The 20552-nt window shown below is 37.6% G+C and overlaps 1 long non-coding RNA gene across 3 annotated transcripts in view; it reads left to right on the top strand.

Moving 5' to 3' along the window:
* The window catches only part of LOC123590487, a 400928-nt gene that overhangs the window by 153119 nt on the left and 227257 nt on the right, over positions 1-20552 (top strand). The gene's annotated exons all lie outside the window — the stretch shown is intronic.

Genomic DNA, 20552 nt, shown 5'->3' with positions numbered 1-20552 from the left:
ACTGTAGTGGCCAGTAAGATTTTACCCTCTCTGTTAAGCAGGAGTGAAACTATCATTTCCTTACTTGGTGTCCCTCTTTACATTTGTCAGCCTCCAGTGAAGTCTCTCGTGTTTTACGTTACTTAGGAGATTACGTAGGAAGAAGAGGATAATTGATATGCATTGTGCTTTATGGACACTAGTACAACTAGAAGAAACTTGGTGGGAAAAATTTTGTTTATAAGGATCTCTTTCACAGCAGAGAGCATTTCACAAAGAGCTTTCACAAAAATGATTCTAACATAATGCAGTCTTCTGGCTTCTTCAACATTTCCACCTTAGTGCTGCCTGCCTGCCCCCCAAATCATTGCAAGGCAGGCGTGATTGAGGTTTTGCTTCCTTTTGCAACTGTGTTTTAAGGGCATATTATGTTTCACTTCTTTTATTATTTTTTCTTTCTTTAGGAACATTCATCAATCTCTTTACAAGCAACCACAAAGATATCTGGAATTCTGATTATAGGCTGTGGAGACAATAACCACAAAGAACCGAGCTGAGGCACATTTTCAACAAGGGGAGGATGTCGTTGGAAGCTCTCTATGGGAGTGGGAAAAGGTTCCAGAAAATAGTCTGAGTCACTCTTATTAGGAGAGTCAGGGAGAAGAGCAGCTGTGTGAAATTAGTACCAGTATCTTCCTATCCTTCATTTTAAACTTTTCAAAAGATCTTTTCCTGGTCAATTCTTCCTGAGAAGGGCAACCTAATCAGACATAATCTTTGCTTTTAGAAGTTACCATGGTGACTGGTCAAGACAGACTGTCTTGTCTCTACCTCACACAGTTTGTATGGTGCTAAATAAGTCTTATATACCATCAGAGTTTTTCTTTGAGGGATAAAACAAATAGGGAGCATTGAGATTTTTCACAGCAATCAGAAATGATATTTCCCCATATTGATTTTTTCCTTTCTTTTTGCCCTTTCTTATCTGGGCTGTCTCTCTTCGAAGGATACATCAAGGCACAATCCTTATTACAGGAAGCCAAAATACAGTGAATCTTTTTTTTTTTTTTAAATTTTTTTTTTTTTTCAACGTTTATTTATTTTTGGGACAGAGAGAGACAGAGCATGAACGGGGGAGGGGCAGAGAGAGAGGGAGACACAGAATCGGAAACAGGCTCCAGGCTCTGAGCCATCAGCCCAGAGCCCGACGCGGGGCTCGAACCCACGGACCGCGAGATCGTGACCTGGCTGAAGTCGGACGCTTAACCGACTGCGCCACCCAGGCGCCCCTACAGTGAATCTTTAAGAAAGAACACGGACCAGGATAGTGAAAGATTTACCTACCACTTATATTCTGTTAAAGTGAAAGACAACTTCACTCCCCCAAGCTGACGAACAGAGATTAGCACAGATACTCAGAAGGCACCGTTATGGTTAAGCGAACGTAAGAACAGCCCCTAACTGGTGGGGGGGGGGGGGGCGAGATAGGAAGAAACACTGCATGCTAACTTAAACAAAATTTTAAACAGACTTTATTTTTTAGGGCAGTTTTAGGTTCACAGCAAAAATTAATGCAAAGTACTCAGATTTCTTGTATATCCTCTCACACCACACATGCAGAAACTCCCTCACTGTCAACAGCGCCCACCAGAGTGGTACATTTGTTACAAATGGTGAGCCTACAGTGACATCATTAACACCCAAAGTCCATGGTTTCTATTCCTCTTCATTCTTGGTGTCGTACATTCTATGGAGTCTGACGAAAGTGTAACGACAAATATCCATAATTATGGCCACTTCACTGCTCTAAAAAACCTTTTGTATTCTGCTTACTCATGATCTTTTTACTGTCTCCATAGTTTTGCATTTTCCAGTTTTGTCATATTGTTGGAATCATACTCTAGGTAACTTTTCCAGATTGGCTTTTTACACTTAGTAATAATCTTTTAAGGGTTTAGCGGTTTTTTTTTTAAGAAAAAGAAATCCCATTTCCTTCTTCTGCTTTATTGACCATTTCATTTTCCTCAAGCTTCTGATTCTTTGAAGCCAACGAACAAAGTTTATTTAGCTAGCCAGGAAATGCCAAGCGCAAAGAGGTTCAGAATTTGGAATCAGTCTCCAAAGCGGAAAAAAAGAGAGCTAAAGGAAACATTAAACAAGACAGAGAGAAACAAGGAAATGCCACCAGTGCTATGACCACCACCACCAACAACCAAAGTCAAGCAGACAGGAGAAGGACGGATCTGAAGGCAGAAGCTTTAGAAAAGTAGGTAGTGGCAGAGAGGGGCCTCTAACAGTGAAGTAGCAAGGATGTATGGGAAGAGTTCCTCAGCGGGGGGAGAAGGGGGAGCGAAAACTAACTTTAAGTTCTGGACCCTCCAAGGCACACACATGCTCTTGTCCGGGGATTGAAGAAGCCGTGAGCTATTCTCTGCAGCCCTCTAGCCCAAAAGGCCGGAGAGCTGAGGAAATGCCCAGAGAGTTGTTAACGCTCTGTTTACTGGTAGGCTGTGAGTCAGCGCTAGGTCTGAAGTTTTCTCCAATCCCCTGATTAAAATTAATCGCCTTCTCAGGGCTCCCAAAGCTCTTTGTTTATGACTCATGTGGGCAGATTAATCATTTTAGGTTTTGCATTACTGTTATTTATGTTCTCGTTTTTCTTCTTCACTAGACTGCAAATTCCTCTAGGACAGGAACCTTGTGTCTCTTCAACTTTGCGTTATGCCCAGCACTTTACAAACAGCAAATGTTCAATAAATATTGGTTAAATAGAACCGAGTTTGAATCTATAGGTACATGATACGATTTTTTCCCTCCCCTAACAAAGTGATATATATGGATGACAAGGTCTGTGTTTGCCAGTTTTACTGTTGCCTAACAGAAAGGATGGCTATGATATATATGAAAACATGGTGGGGAAACATTTGGAGATACTATCTTTTTCTTTTCCTATAACTCCCCACGAGTCTTTCTGGGTTTTGGTTTGTAAAATGTCTAAACATTTGGAAGGAGGAATTTGAAGGGATAGACAGATTATCTCGAAATAAACTAGCACACAAAAAAACAATCCCTTACTGTATATCCTTATAAAAAGACCTCTGAGTTGGGGTGGAGGAGAAATGGCAAGCTAAATAGAGAGAGGTCTATGTATCCCAAAAGCAGAGGAAAACTGTGCACCACAGTGCTGCTGGGAAGGCCACAAGACCCAAGAAAGAAATAGCTGTGGGGCACATAAGGCAGATGGCCCCATATGCAGTCTGGAAAAAAAAAAAAAAAGAAAGAAAGAAAAGAAAAAAAGTCCCATGCCAGAATCATGGCTCAGAACAGCAGAGAATCCCTGGATCTGAAGGGAACCAGGCAGATGGGGATAATGGATATTCCAGTGAAAATCAATGTGGACAGATCACTGAGAAGCAGATTGCTTCCCTCTCCCCCACCTGCATTCTGTACCCTTCCAAATACCATGCCTGGGTAATATCCTGGAACAAAAGCTGTAGTATGACCACAAGGTAGAAATCCTAAAAGTTTTAAAGGTTAAGGTCAGTATAATGGGGGCTCTATGTAAGATATTAAGTTGAATTATAGAAAACAACCAAATTTTGTTACTCAGACAGTTGTATTTATAGACTCAGATTCATACTTGTTTCAGGAATTTGAGGTCAGGAAGAGCCCCCACACTCTTGAATCTTAATACCTGTAAACAGATAGAAAGGATAAGGAGCTGTTGAGTCAACAATTTACTTTGAAATGAAAAGAGAAAAATAATTCAACAAGATTTCCTAATGTTCCAGTGTCTCAATTGGAGGTTCTAAAGTCAAAAGAATTTATCCCTAAATTACATACTTAGGTTATCAGTCTCCAAAAATGTCTGCATTTAGAATTAGATGAAATTTTATAACATAAATAAAAATGAATTTTGAATACTACTATTTGTGTATTCAGCCTTACTCATGAGCGTTCGTATTTTGTAGGAAACAATTTCCAGTTCAGTGAAAGGGTTGAGGCCATTTATCATAAAACCCTGAGGGATAGAGGCAGCCATGACCTTGTTTTGTGAGGAAGTCGATGTGTTGCTGCTTTCGTGACCAGACAACAGGGTAAGAAATGTAAGCAATTCCCTTTGAGTTTGAGTTTTGGGTGCCACCTCCTGAAGACTCAGGAGATTCACAAAATGAATATAGTAATTACAAATTCTCTTCATTCTTTCACACCCTAGCTATCTTCGCATATATTTGTTGATAGAGAACCTACTTCCTGACTCCCATTTCACTGTTTCATAGAGAGGGTGACCAACAGTCATGGTCCCCATGTATACATAGATACATATATATATATTCAGTCAGAGAAAGAAATACTCTTTTGCCTCTGAGAGCCTTACTTCTGTGTTTTTTTTCTGATCTTCTTAACTCCAATGTAAATGTTTTATCTTGGTAAATGAGGCTATTCCTTATCCCTTTTCCTGCCTTGTTGCCGAAGCCAGCCATCTTTGTTTACTAGGCACAGCAATTGTGCTGAGTAGCTTGCATTCCGTAATCATGCCTTGTGATTCCCAGCTTTTCATATGCATCTTACTTTGTATGGCGTTCCCTACAACTCAGAAAGGCTAACTAAATCATCTCCTGTACACATGCATCCCTTCTTTCCTTTCGCATTCTGCAGGTAGAATTGTCCACTTTCTCTTGCCCCACTGTACCACACACATTATTTATTCATTCATTCGTGAAAAACTGATTAAATAATATCAACTATTTGCCAGACACTGTGTTAGGTATTGTCAAACTGAGGGAGGAGGTTCATGCTCTCAGTGATCATGCATACTAATTATAACTGTCATTCAGACATGAACTTTATTCCTTACTGTTCATCTCATTCTATTTTGTTAAGGATCATTGAGACTGATACAGTTTTATTTATTCATTATTGTGTCCTCAGCACCATCCGTGGGGGCTTAAATGTAATAGGCATTAAATAGATGTGCTCAATTCAAATTTTCCTCTTGCCATAAATGATGAAATGGAATCCCTTGAGGGTTTTTTTAAGCTACGTTTTTAAGTTAAAAAAATTAATGTGTACTTGTAAAACACAGAGGTAAAAAAAGAAAAAACTCAATGAGTTCTTCACCGTCCTTAACATCCTTAACAATATGGTTCTACTCTTTCCTCTATCCCTTATTCAAAACTATATAAACATATATAGGGATTTGACTTGCATATTTTGTAAAAATGCAGCCTATATTTTCATGAAGGATATCTATCTGCAGTTTCCTTACAGTGTCTTTCAGAAACATTTTAACTACACATTCAATTTCTTTAATAGATACAGGAATATTCAGGCTATCCTTTTCTTGGATGAATTTTGGTATTTGTGTCTTAAAAACTTTGCCCATTTCACTTTGGTATTGAATTTATTAGCATAAAATTGTTGTTTATGTTTTCAGATACCCCTGCATGTTCTGTAGAATTTAATTGTGTTCCTCAAGAAGATTTTTTAAAAAATTGACATATAAGCTAATCGTTCCACTTCTGGGTGTATATCCAAATGAACTGAAAGTAGGATCTTGAAGAGATATTTGTACACCCATGTTTATAGCACCATTATTCATAAGAGCTAAAACAGGGAAGCAACCCACATGTCCATCAGTGAATTAACAGATAAGCAAAATGTATGCTTTTTAACAGATAAGCAAATGGTATGCTGTTCAGCCTTAAAAAGGAAGGAGATTCCACAGCATGCTACAACATGAATGAACCTTGAGGACATTATGCTAAGTGAAATAAGCTAGTCACAGAAAAACATACCGTATGATTCCATTTGTAGGAGGTACTCAGACTAGTCAAAACCATAAAGACAAAAAATAGAATGGTAGTCACCAGGGGCTGGGGGCTGGGGGATGGGACATTGTTTAATGAGGACAGAGTTAATCTTCAATGAAAAGAGTTACAGCAACGGACGGTGGTGATGGTTGTATGACAGTGTGAATGTACTTAATATCACTGAACTGTACACTTAAAAATGGCTAAGATGATAAATTTTACATTGTGTTTTACTTCCATAAAAACCTTTTTAAAAGTTGTCAACACCTAGGATCCAAGAACTGTCTTTATTTTTAAATTTTGTATCCACAGACCTAGAAAAATGTCTAAAACCATGTAGTATCTTGAAAAGTATCTCTAGAAAACAGTAGTCAACGTCGCTAATACCAGAAGACAGTTTCTCTGTAAAAAGCCGTATTTCGGCGCCAGGGTGGCCCCATGGGTTAGTGTCCGACTTCAGTTCAGGTCATGATCTCATAGCTGGTGGGTTTGAGCCCCTCATCAGGCTCTGTGCTGACAGCTCAGAGCCTGGAGCCTGCTTCAGATTCTATGTCTCCCTCTCTCTATGCCCCTCCCCTGCTTGTGCTCTCTCTGTCTCTGTCTCTCCCTCTCTCTCTAAAATAAACATTAAAAAACTTTAAAAAATAATAAAAAAATAAATAGATAAGCTGTATTAAGCCGTAAATCAGAAAAGATGGGGGTGGGGAAGCAGCAGTAAAAATGAGCTGAACAAGAGATGCTCATAGCAATGTACTCTTTCAGGTGACAGGTTTAGATTTTTAATTTATTCTTTTAAAAAAAAATTTTGATGTTTATTTTTTAGAGAGAGAGACAGAGCATGAATGGGAGAGGGGAAGAAAGAGAGGGAGACGCAGAATCCAAAGCAGGCTCCAGGCTCTGAGCTGTCAGCACAGAGCCTGACATGGGGCTTGAACTCACAAACTGGAGATCATGACCTGAGCCAAAGTCGGACGCGTAACTGACTGAGCCACCCAAGCGTCCCAAATTTTTAATTTATCCTTATTGGTGTAGGAGATCGTATCTATTAGCTGGGGATAAATACTATTCTTCCTAGTAAGTTAATCCAACAGTGACACCAACAAATATACCCCACATCAAAGACTGAAATACCAGACAGTATCTGGTGGGTGGAGACATCAAGCAGCACCCATGTCATGGTGGAGAAGAACATTCTCACAATGGCAGGTGGCTCGAGAGGGCAAACAGGGAGAATGTTCCTACCCTATTTATAGGCAAACACTGACCTGGATAGACTTCTTTTAAGGAGGAATATATAGAAAAAAATGAAAATCTGAAACATAAAAAAGACTAAAAATATAACACTGAATAATACAGAAGAAGATACATATGCACATGCACATATATGCATAGACATAAACGTGTGTATTGTGTGTACATGTGTTGATATAGATATGATATAAATATAGAAGACACAGCTATAGATATTTGCTATGGGGAAAAGAGCCATTTGAAAAATGCTAGTTACTCTCTGAGTCCTGTTATTCAACAGAGGTTTATTTATTTATTTATTATTATTTTTTTAATGTTTATTTTTGAGACAGAGAGAGACAGAGCATGAAGGGGGGAGGAGCAGAGAGAGAGGGAGACACAGAATCTGAAGCAGGCTTCAGGCTCTGAGCTGTCAGCACAGAGCCTGACGCGGGGCTCGAACTCACAGACCGTGAGATCATGACCTGAGCCGAAGTCGGAGGCTCAACCGACTGAGCCACCCAGGCGTCCCTCAACAGAGTTTTAAATATTTAATGCATATTCCCTTTTATAATTCACATAAGTAATGATAAGATTATTCCCATTTTACAGATGAAGAACAGACAAGACAGTAGTAACATGCTCATATGGCTTTGTAAATGGCAAAGCCAGGGTTCAAACTCAGGGAACCTGACTCCAGAGTCTGAGCTCTTGGCAGACTTGAAAACAATTGCCATGTGGTTTCAATAAAATGCTAAGATGATAGATTATAATAAAAGAGTTAAAGTGAAATAATAGAAAAGGAGTCAATTTAAAAAAGGGGCTAGTTGAAAAATCTGACAGATTCTAGTAAAAAAAACTTAAAATTTTGTAAGATAAGGAAATGTTATAAGGATATTTTTTTTAATTTAAGAACAAATGTTTATTTATTTATTTTGACAGAGGAAGAGAGACAGCACGATCAGGGGAGGGGCAGAGAGAGAGGGAGAGAGAATCTCAAGCAGGCTCCATTCTTCAAGCAGGAGTCGAACATGGGGCTCGATCCTATGACTGTGAGATCATGACCTGACCCTAAACCAAGAGTCAGTCACTTAACTGACTGAGCCACCTGGCACCTCATAAGGACATTTTAAAGCAGCAGCATTCAAACAGGCACTAGAAACAATAAACCATAGAATCAAATTGTCAAAATTATCAAATCAATGATATGGAGGAAAAACAAAATTTGAAAGTTCTCTCGGAGTCTGGGAACAAAAGAAAAGATGAAAACTGTAGGAGAGAATTTGTTAGTCATGAAGTCTGGAGATTGAAGAACACAGATACAACACACACAGGCGCGGCACTCACGTCCAGACCCGCTGAACTGAATGCATACAACCAGAGCTGGCACCTATCCCTTGGAATTTCAGCTCCCAGGTGTAAAATTTTGGAGATTCTCTAAGCATTTTGCAAAAGAAGTTTGTAAACTTGAATTTGTAAGTTGTAAGAAGAATTTGTAAGAAGTTGTAAATATGAATTTTTTAAACAAAGCAATTTAAAGTTTTGGACAGAGTTGAAAATGGGAATCTAAACATGCATGTCTATATAGTTGCAAGAATCATTTTTTTATATATGAAATTTCTATAAATGAAGTATGTGCTGGTCACTGTTTTAAAACACTTGTTATCTAAGTCACACAATACTTTCCATTTATGGACAAGGCCACTGAGAGTTGCATAATGTGTAACTCATAATGTGTGGCTCAGTTGGTTAAGCATCTGGCGTTTGATTTTGCCTCAGGTCATGATCTCATGGTTCGTAAATTCAAGCCCCGCATTGGACTCCATGCTAACAATGAGGACCCTGCTTGGGATTCTTTCTCTCTCTCTCTCTCTCTCTCTCTCTCTCTCTCTCTCTCTCTCTCTCTCTCAAATAAATAGTTTGTAAGTGCTAAAGTAAGGATTCAAAAATACCAGGTAGTCTGTCTTCCAAACACTAGATTAAGATCAATACCTTTATTCTAGTTCTATGTGACAAATAATAACAATACTCTGTTTTGGAGAAGTATTGCTATCACTACCTTATAAATAAGGAAGCTGAGGCCCAGAGAAACATAAATGACTTTCCTAAGGTTCAGTATCTACTGAAGGTAGAGGACCCAAGCCTAGGTGTTCTGATAGCCCAAATATCACCCTGTCCTTTATGCCACCAGTGTCTTTTGTCATAATTCATCCAGAGCTTCCTTAGCAGCCTAAATATGATCAGCAGACCATGTTAGGAAGAGTATTCAAATTGATTGCAGGGGAGTATTGGGTTGATGATGATCTGATTGCTACAATTGCCCTGCCACAATTTCAGCTCATTATACAGCCACAAAACAGTTCTAGAAATTGAAGCTCGGGACCATGATCAGGAAATTCTACTTTGAGAATTCTAGGAGTAGTCCTTTGTGTCAAATCCCTTCATTTGAACCATCTGGAGAGATGGTTTCCACCATTATCCAGACTGACACTCATGTATAAGTCATTTGGAACTTATGTCAATTATGTCCGGTAGTACAAGGAGAGATACTGCTTTTCAGTGTGCTGCCTCCAGTCAAGGAAGTTCAAGGGAGTAATTTGTAAGCCTCAAAAGTATGAAGGAAGGAAGGAAGGAAGGAAGGAAGGAAGGAAGGAAGGAAGGAAGGAAGGAAGGAAGGAAGGAAAGGGGGGAGAAAGGGAAGGTAAGGAAGGGGAGATAAAAGGAAGAGAACCAGTTCCCACCCTGATGTGACTACTGGCAAACTGGAGGATTTAAAACATTTCTGCATGCCCTTCCTCAAGGGAAAGCACACACACACAAGGGAGTTTTAAATAGAAGCAGCTGACTGTTCCCTTTAGTCCATCCCCGTAGGAACTCCCCTCTGATTCCAAAAGAACTCTTGTATTTTTCAATTCAACTTTTTTTTTTCAGTTCTGTTGGAGAATTTGAAATGTTAGGCTTGTTTCTCCGTAAACTATTTTATACGCATAATAACCCGCTCTGGGGTCCGTGTGGGTCAGCCAACATTGGCACACCTTCGGTCTACTGAGGCTCTCTTGTGTACTCCAGTCCTGACTTTGCTTCAAGCCTGCTTTGTGTTGGCTGCTGAACATACAGAGTTGTATGTTATTAATTCCACAGCTTATTTTGAAATTTGCCCCTGAGACCATCTCTTCAACTGCCCTTCAGTCCAAGACACAAAGCTTTTAGTCTCTAGTATTTCTCTATCAAATGGTTTATATTATCATTATTTTTCCACTTTCTTTCCAGAATAATATAATCTATTGGAGTTTTTATTAGACTTGTGTGGCCAAAAGATACTGGGCCAGAGTAATTAAATGAAGCAAATGAAACATTTATTGATGGCAATATGTCATTGAGTGAAGGGGAGCATTTCAGAAGTAAAGATTTTTTTTTCCCCACAAGTAACACATTGCCATCTGTTCCCATTTCACACAAATCAGTACTGAGGGAGCAACATGAAAGAGAAAATTGGGTCAACATTTACATTTCAAGTCAGGTTGGATTTTGCTTTGTCAGTTTCTTTGGACTGGAAATCTAAAGGTTAAGAGATTATTTCAGGCATGGGGTAAGACGAGAAATGGATCCTTCTGGGTAGCCCCACGAAACTGTGAGACCCAAATAAAGGCAAAGGAAATTACAGGGAAGAAGCAGTGTTTTGTGTGAGCTAAGTCTGCCCTTAAATTTATGAGACCAAAAGGATCAGAAAATTCACTTTAACTTGTCATTGTTAAATCTCTGTGTTCAGCCCTTCTTTTCTAATGAACTATACTTGGTCTAAACATGTGCCTCTAGGTTACATGGAGACCTGCAAGGTTATCCATCTGACTAGTGGCCTAGAAATATCCAGTACTTAAAAAGATTAATCTCAAAGCACATTTAATGAATAAAAACCATTATCTATACATTCCCTTACTATAGCAATGAGTAAAACTTTGCAAAATCATAAAGAGACTGAAGTGTGGGGTTTGTGGTCTAGGGAGATCAACAAAAGTGGGAAACTTTATTCATCCTACAAGAATATCTTGGAGGATTCTGAGACAGGACATGTTCTTCCTGCTCTCAACTGTGTGTGTGTGTGTGTGTGTGTGTGTGTGTGTGTGTGTGTGTGTGTGTGTGTACAGCACATTCTTGTGTATGTGTGTTTAGGCGGTGGCGCTAAGATAGAATCTTTCCTTATTGGGGCGCATCGGTGGCTCAGTGGGTTAAGCGTCCGACTTCGGCTCAGGTCATGATCTTGCGGTTTGTGAGTTTGAGCCCCGTGTCGGGCTCTGTGCTGACAGCTTGGAGCCTGGAGCCTGCTTCAGATTCTGTGTCTCCCTCTCTCTCTGCCCCTCCCCTGTTCATGCTCTGTCTCTTAATAATAATAAGTACACTTTTAAAAAAGTTAAAAAAAAGAATCTTTCCTTATTACTCATTCGTAGTTGGCCTAATGGACCTAAGAATTATCAAAAATTTCCTTCTTTAATTTTTTAAAAAGTAAAGTTTTACTTTTACACGTTAAAAATGATTTGGTATTGCTAATCTACTTTCTTATTTTGATTTTAGAATCTTCTTCTTCATGACCCAAACCCATTTAAATGTGTTGCTTAACACTCACATGATGATATTTGGACTGGATTTTGGTAAACAGGCAATCTAGAACTGACTTATATCATTCACATCCCTGATAAAATTCTTTAATATCTTCTCATTGCCTTTTGAGTTAAATACAAAGTCTTTATCTTAATGTAAAAGATCTGCATGGTCAGTCTCTTAAGACTTTCCCTATTTTAAGATTTTTATCCTACTTCACTGCCTTCAGTTGTTGAGCATTGTATTCTAAAAATGTAATTTAGGGCAATTTTTAAAAATAAGGTTGTATTTTCACTGATATACTGATCCACTTTTTTCCTAAATATTACTTAGAGTTATTAAAATCTCCAATTATAGCTGGATTTTTTTAACTCTTCTGTTATTTCTCTCAATTTTTGCTTCATATATTTTGCAGCTCTTTTATTAAGACATGCACATTTAGGATTTTTGTAACTTCTTGATGAAGTGACCCTTTCATTGTTATGAAATATCTCTTTTTATCTCTGGCAATATTCCTTATCATATTTTTTGTCCGATATTAGTTTAGCTACACTAGCTTTCTTGTGCTTATGGTGCTCAATTTCAACCTATTTACATGTGATATTTAAAATGTGTTTCTAGCAAACAGCATATAGTTGGGTTTGCTTTTTATCCAATTTAGATTAAAAAATGGAGTATTTATGGTGATCAAAAGGAATTAAATCTTACCATTTGCAACAACATGGATAGAACTAGAGTGTATTATGCTAAGTGAAATAAATCAGAGAAAGACAAATATATTATTTCACTCATATATGGAATTTAAGAAACAAAACAGATGAACATAGGGGAAGGGAAACAAAAATAAGATAAAAACAGAGAGGGAGACAAAACACAGAGACTCTTAAATACAAGAGAACAAACTGAAGGTTGCTGGCGGAGTGTTGGGTGGGGGGAATGGGGTAAGTGGATGATGGGCATTAAGGAGGGCACTTGTTGGGATGACCACTGGGTGTTATATGTAAGTGATGAATCACTAAGTTCTACTCATGAACTCATTATTACGCTATATGTTAACTAACTTGGATTTAAATTTTTAAAAAAATGGAGTATTTAATCCAGTTAATTTGTTTCACATATGTTTTTGTACCTTTTATTTGGAAATATTTTTAGATTTACAACAAAACTTACAAAAGTTACAAAAGTACTACAGAGAATTCACATGTACCTCATAGTCTTATTCCTCTAATTATAACTGACACAACCACTGTGCAATTTTCAAAGCCAGGAAATTAACATTGGTAGAATATTATTAATTAAACTTGAACCTTCCTTGAATTGCACCAGTTTTTTCCCCCAATGTTTCTTTTACTCTTCCAGGATCCTTTTCAGGATCTCATGCTGCATTTAGTTATCATTCTCCATTGTCTCTTCTAATTTGTGACTTTTATATTTATATTTATATTTTTATATTTATATCTTTTATTTATATTTATATTTTATTTGTATTTTTCCTCATCTTTCATGACATTAACACTTTTGATGCGCACTGGTCAGTTATTTTGTAAAATATTTGGATTGGTCTGATATTTTCTCATCATCAGATTGAGGCTGTACACTTTTTTGGCAATCACACTACAGAAGAGTTATGTCCTTCTCAGTGCGTGATGTCGGAGAGTCCAAGATTTCAGTATGTCTTAATGCTAGTATATTAATCTTGATCATTTCGTGAGAGTGGTGTCTACTCAGTTTTCCACTATAAAGTTACTATATTTCTCTTTGTAATTGATAAACATCTTGGGAAAGATATTTTGCAATTATGCTAATATTCTGTTTCTCCTAAAACTTTGGCCCATTGATACTGATTGCCATTGGTAGATAACATATTTCAAACGCGTAACTACTGCTCTGATACAATTATTGGATTATATGTAAGACTGTTTATTCCAAGTCAGGTCAGAGCAAAAAGGGCCGGTATAATAAATTTCAGCAGCCATGCCACTTGAGGCATATGACCTGGCAGTACCATGGTACTAGGGGTATCTATGGTGGAGAAAGATGCCAAATAGAGCCCCTGGCAAGACCAGTAGGAGAATCACAGCACAGAAATCTAACATTATGGAACTAGGCCATGCCATCTGCTGCAAAGAACTTATATATCATTTGAAAAATAGCTCATGACATGCTGCAGGGCCTGAGTAGAAGCCGAGTGCCTGACTGTGGGAAATCAAGTAACCCTCACCTTCTGGTTATTATGAGACCTATCAAGCTGTCAGGCAAGGTAGGCTGATCAGCAATTTATCATAAGATGGATATTGTACAGCAGGGGTTGGAACTCAGCAGGCCAGAAATTATAGTAGTGTATATACACAAAGAGGTGGCCCAGAAATTCATGTCACCAATTATTGCATGATGCCACTCCCTCTGCTCCTAACCATGGCTTCATGAACTATGACTAGTTGACAGAGGAGGAAAAGTCCCAAACTGAGTTCATGAGTAGGCCAACCTGAGTTATGGGTACAAGATAGAAATTGGTTATTCTTGAAACAAAGCTCCAGTCAGGGATGGTCTGAGAATACAGGAAAAGCCTACCGATTGTGAGACTGTTGGGAAGTACAACTGGCCATCCACTTTATGTGGAGTAGAAGTGGATTTTTCAAAGAGCATGCCTACAATCATGAGCAGTAATGAATGACTTAGCTGATTGGTCAAGGGCCTCTAATGAGTGAGGCTAAACGTTTGGGGAGAAGGAGGTTTGAGGAAGAGACAAGTGTATAAATTTATGGGAATGGACACAAAGTGCAAGCATCATTGGTGATTGCCATTGTACAAGAGGCAATAAATCACTGCGTGGAAATTTAGAAGAGGCACTAAATCGCCAAGTGGAGAGAATAATCAGCTAGTTTAGGTCAGGAAGCTTCTGTCCTCAGACATCTCAGTGCTAGCAAAATGGGTTCATGAATTTTATAACCATGATGGTAAAAAATAGAGGCTATGCATTGACTCAACAGCTTGTGGGTTCCTTGCAGCCAAGGCTGTTCTAATGATTGCTGCAGCTGGATGTCTGATCTGACAGGAACAAAGACTAAAGCTGGGTCTTAAATAGGGTAACATGCTTTAAGGAAACCAGGCAGCCATATGTTGGCAGGTGGATTACATCAGATTCCTTCTGTAGAAATCACAAAATGCTCATTTCTGTACCAAATCACCAAAATTCTGGGGCCCTAAAACAGCAAAAATTTATTTTTTTTACCATCTAGAGGTCAAAAGTTGGGAATGGCTCTGATTGGGCTAAAGTCAGTAGGGTGACATAGGGCTATGTTCCTTCCAGAAGCTATAAGGAAGAATCCATTTTCTTGTTATTTAGCTTCTAGAGACTTGTTCTTGTTAGCTTCCAGAGACTGCTTGCATTTTTTTTGCTTAATGACCCCCACATCTGCAAAATGAAGAATTACTGTGGTATCTGTTTTCATCATCATATTTCCTTTTCTGATTCTCACTCTTCTGACTTCCTCTTTCATCTTGTAAGAATCCTTGTATTGCACAGTACCCATCTGCATAATCCAGGATAATTTTCCTCTTTTAAGACCACTGATTTAATCACAGCTACAAACTCCCTTTTGCTATGTAAGGTAATATTCACAGATGTATTAGCCAGAGTTCCTCAGAGAAATAAGCAAGTAGAATATAATAATGATAATGATAATAATAATAATAATTAATTTATATAATTAATTATATAATATTTACTATATTATTTACATAATATGTATTTAAAATATTTACATATATACATATTTAATGTTTTAAATTTATATTTAATATAAATATTTAAATGCATATTTAATGTTTTAAATATATATTTAAAATCTAATATATAATATTATATAAATATATTTAAAATATTAAATATATATTTATACATATTAAATATATATTTATAATATAATAATAATTATTATTATTATTTTAATTATTAAATAAGAAAATAGGAAATTAGCTCACAGGTTTCTGGAGGCTAAGTAGTCCCATGGTGTGCATCTGCAAGCCAAAGACCCAGGAAAGCCAGTGGTATAATTCAGTCTGAGTCCAAAGGCTAAGAACCAGAGTGGATAATGGTGTAATCTTAGTTTGAGAGCAGGAGAAGAAGATGAGGTGTTTCAATTCAAGCAATGAGACAAGGGAAAAAGGAGTGCATTCCTCCTTTTTCTTTTGTTCTATTCATGCGTTTGACAGATTGAGTGATGCCCACCAACGTTGGGGAGGGCAATCTAATTTACCAAATCTATCAATTCAAATCCTAATGTTATCCAGGAACATGCTTAATCTCCAAGTAAAGACAATAGTGAGGTCATAATTCCACCTAACATGATACAACTGTGTGTGTAAAACTGAAATAAGACTAACCTGTTCCTCATAAAGAAGATGAAATATACTTAAATGATGTTTCTCCTTGATATTCCGGAACTTAAAAACTATGATATAAAATTAACAATACTTAAATACTATGATACTATGTTGGTGGCCCACCATGATCCTGTCCTGACAACCAGTACACCTTTTCTATGCTAATGTGTTGACTGATGACAACTCACAGCTGTCCACTCTACTAAAGATTTATTTGCCTTTAGACAAATGGGAGTTATTTTACCCAGGAGGCACTGTTGCCCCACCCCCTACATATCCAGAGGCAGACCTTGGCCCATGACTGACTGGCATGGGATACAAAAGTCCTCCCTCAAAGTGGGAAACATTCTACAGTGTCCTCTTCTTCCAAAACGTGCCCATGTGATCAGACTGAAACTAGTCTCTATCTAAAACTATATACTTGTTTTCTTTTCCTCTGTTCTGTCCTGCTTCCATCACCTTCTCTCTTCTTCTTCTTTTTTTTTAATGTTTATTTATTTTTGAGAGAGAGAGAGAGAGAGAGACAGAGTGCGAGTGGGGGAGAGGCAGAGAGAGAGAGAGAGACAGAATTCGAAGCAGGCTCCAGGCTCCAAGGTGTCAGCACAGAGCCAGATGCAGGGCTCAAACTCACAAACTGTGAGATCATGACCTGAGCCCAAGTTGGAAGCTTAACCAACTGAGCCACCCAGGTGCCCCAATCATCTTCTTTCTTCTAAAAGAGATCCTCAATAAGTTTTATTTGATTAAAAATCTGTGTATTAGCTTCTGCTTCTAAAGAACTTGAACTAAGACATTCACCATAAGATCATCTTTTTAATAAGATGTGTATGTTTATATTAACATACATATATATTAACGAGTTGTGTTTATATATCTTGGATTCCCCACCTACCAACACTTACAGGCAAGATATGTTCTTCCTTATCTCTGTAGTTTCTTCATAGCCCCTTGCACAGTAGTAGGGACTTAATAGGTTTTCAGTAAATGCTTCTGGATGTAAAGGCAAGAGCAGGCTAACTATGTCATGATTCTTTCTCAGCAAAGCACCCTCTTTATAACAGTTCTGAGCTACATTCTCCATAAATGAATTTTTAATGTATTTTACAGTGGAAAGTTGGCTAATAAAAGGCAAGCTCAAAGATATAACACCAAACTCTCATGGTCTCAATTCCTTACTAAACAGCATCATTTTTATTGTTGTTTCGAAAATGAGATCATCTTTCTTTTCTGCTTTCACATTAACTAGATTTGTTCAAAGATTTGACGTTAATGTCATCAGTCTGGGCTCTTGCATGAGTTCCGCTAACTGTGTTTTAAAATACAGCCATTAGCATGCCATGGAGGAAGATTTGATCTCATCACGCTATAAATCACTTGTTTTTCTGAGAAGATTGGAAATATGACAGACAGTTGTGCTTTATCAATGTTTTCATTTATACATATATCATTCCCACTTCAAAGTTTGCAGAAGAGAAGTGAGATAATGTGATTAGGTAGCCAAGCATATTCAATGTTCTGAAAAGTAGGTCATTGTTGAGATTAACTGATGGATTAAAAGGATTTAGAAAGGTGGCAAATTTTTGATTTGCATATTTCTCTAAGGAGTCTTGACTCTTGTCAAGTCCCCCTCCCGTTACAGAACAGCAAGCCAAAGCACTACATCTAGCAATTTAGTAGTTGCAAATTACTGTTGCCTGTTTTTTTTTTTTTTGACCTTGAGCAAATTATCAGTATTTCCACACTAGATTTATTTTCCATAATCCATCAACTGCATTGCTTTGGGGGCACCGAAAATGAGACAGGAGAGTGCTAATGTGACAGATGAGGACTGAAATAATTAAATAGTGCTCAGCATAAGGCTACTATACATCTCTTTGACCAAGCATCCTTTGAAAATGCCTTAAATGCCAATTAAATAAAGACTGCTTGGTGGTGAGCATTGTTCAGTGCCACTCTTCCTTTTGGCGATTTTGGTCTCATCAATGGTATTTTCAAAAAGATAAATTAATAGCCTTCTACTAGAACATAATTTATTCTGTTTGGTTCTTTAGTTCACTAGCTTGCACTGTATCATATGAACAGTATATATTAATGCATATAAAGATTTGAGAAATGATTCTAAGAACTTGAAATAGGCAAAAAGTTGAAATAAATGTTCTTCCACTCATTTATTCACTCATTCATGCATTCATTCATTCATTCATTCAACAAATCAGCTGATGTTTAGTGAGGAGAGAGGCACATAAATAAGTGGTTAACAAATAAATAAATACTTGCAAGAATAGATCTGTGTTCATGATGCTCATATGGAACACAAAGAAAGGACATCTAACCCAAGAAGTTGATATTAGGCAAGTCTTCCTGGCAGAGACAGTGTCAGCAGCTATGTCTTGAATGAATTGGAGTCAGCCAACAAAGGGTAAGATGAAGAATATCCTGGGTAGGGTGAGGTATGCTGAGATGGATCAAGGAGATGGATTTCTTTATTTAAAAAAATTTTTTTAGGGGCGCCTGGGTGGCTTAGTCAGTTAAGCGTCCGACTTCAGCTCAGGTCAAGATCTCGTGGTTTGTGAGTTTGAGCCCCGCGTGGAGCTCTGTGCTGACAGCTCAGAGCCTGGAGCCTGCTGCAGATTCTGTGTCTGCCTCTGTCTCTGCCCCTTCCCCACTTGTGCTCTGTCTCTGTCTATCAAAAATAAATAAAATGTAAAAAAAAATTGTTTTTTTTTTTATGTTTATTTTTACTTTTGAGAGAGAGAGAGACAGACAGGGAGAGAGACAGAGCGGGGGCAGGGGTGGGGCAGAGACAGAGATGGAGACACAGAATCCGGAGCAGGCTCTAGGCTCTGAGCTGTCAGCACATAGCCCGACGTGGGGCTCAAACCCACGAACTGTGAGATCATGGGAGATCATGACCAGAGCCGAAGTCAGATGCTCAACCAACTGAGCCACCCAAGCGTCCCTGGAGATGGATTTCAAGAAGAAAGAAAAACACATCTGAAATCAGTGGGGCAGGGCTAGATGAGGACTTAGAAGGAAATTCAAGATTAAATAATATTTTTTAAATGACACAGATACACATGCATGCTGGAATTCCAAACAAAAACAAAAACTTCTTTCCAGATTTTCTGACAGCAAAATTCTGAATATGTTCATCCCAGTTAATCTTTTATCATTTGAGGGATGTGGAGTAGGATGGGTATAGTTTTGGGGTTTTTTCTTTATATGCCAAGGATTTTTACCTTTACTGGTAACAATGAAAAGTCATGAAAAATTGAGAATCATAAGCAGAAAAGAAATACAAGGCACTGATGGTATTAAGTCCTGGCGTACTGCTTAGTTAGTGCTTATCGAGCTCCAAGTCATAGTTATGAGAGATGTGGTTAAATGAGGCCAGAATAAATTGTCCAAGGCATCATTTTTATGTTCCTATATCTGAACACAGGCAGAGGCTTTTATTTTTATTATTTTGAACATTACACTTTTTCTTTCTTTAATGAAGTAGATTTTTCATGAATACAAAGGATGTCAAAAGGCAGTGTCCTGTTGATGGTCAATAAAAATGAAGAAGTTGGGAAATATTTATTCAGTGTCTACAATATTCCTGGCACAATGCTTTCTTCTGGGTGATTAATGCCAGTGATTATCTTATGAAACACATGTTATGATAGGCTTAATGCAAATATTCTGTAAGATATAAGTAAAAGCTAAATACATATGGTTTGATTATTTCACTAAATAACTGTTTGATCTTATATTAAAGGGCAGTTTCATTATGTTTTTTTTTTAAATCCCATCCAACTAACTGTGGTAATATTCAGAAGCACTGTTTATACTTAGAATTAAAATTTTTGAAACACCTGTAGCAATGTGAAGATAGAAACTATACATATTGCTTATTTGAATCATCTAACTGATTTTTGAGGAATACAAATCCATAAAACAACCATTCTATTTGAAAAAAAAAATCACATAATTGACCAGTCAAATTAGTTTTTCACATAAACAATGACTGAGGGAGGTTAGTAAAACATCTCAGCTACGTCACTGATGTTAAAATATTGGTTCCTCATTATAAAGCCAGATGAAATCAATTACATGGCACTATTAAATCTATAAACGGTACCATTTACAGTTAGAAACCATAGATTATTTTATGAGTCGCAAAAGGCACATTCTAGTTGTAAAAAGTCAAATAGTATGTGAAAATTTTAATCTTCCTTTTTCTCCTTTCTAAATGCACATCAGGGATAACTCCTGTTTCCTGCATAGTGTGGTTCTTGCTGTTTTTATTCTCTATTTGCAAATCAATGCGGCTGCAATATTTAAGCAAATGAGATCATGCTGTCCATTCTTTTTGGTATCTTGCTTTTATTCGTTCAACATACACTGAAAAAACTCTTCATGTCAGTACCAATCAATAGGTGTACCTTTTCCAATGATTGCAAAGTACTTAAATTTTATGACCACAAGGCATTTGCCTGTGTAGATACAGAATACCTTTAAAATACTTGTTCTTTTGGGGCGCCTGGGTGGCTCAGTTGGTTAAGC

Source organism: Leopardus geoffroyi, chromosome B4 (genome assembly GCF_018350155.1).
Source record: "Leopardus geoffroyi isolate Oge1 chromosome B4, O.geoffroyi_Oge1_pat1.0, whole genome shotgun sequence".
NCBI classification, from domain to species: domain Eukaryota; kingdom Metazoa; phylum Chordata; class Mammalia; order Carnivora; family Felidae; genus Leopardus; species Leopardus geoffroyi.
The sequence above is the reverse complement of the archived record's forward strand: the minus strand, read 5'-3'. Positions and strand labels throughout refer to the sequence as shown.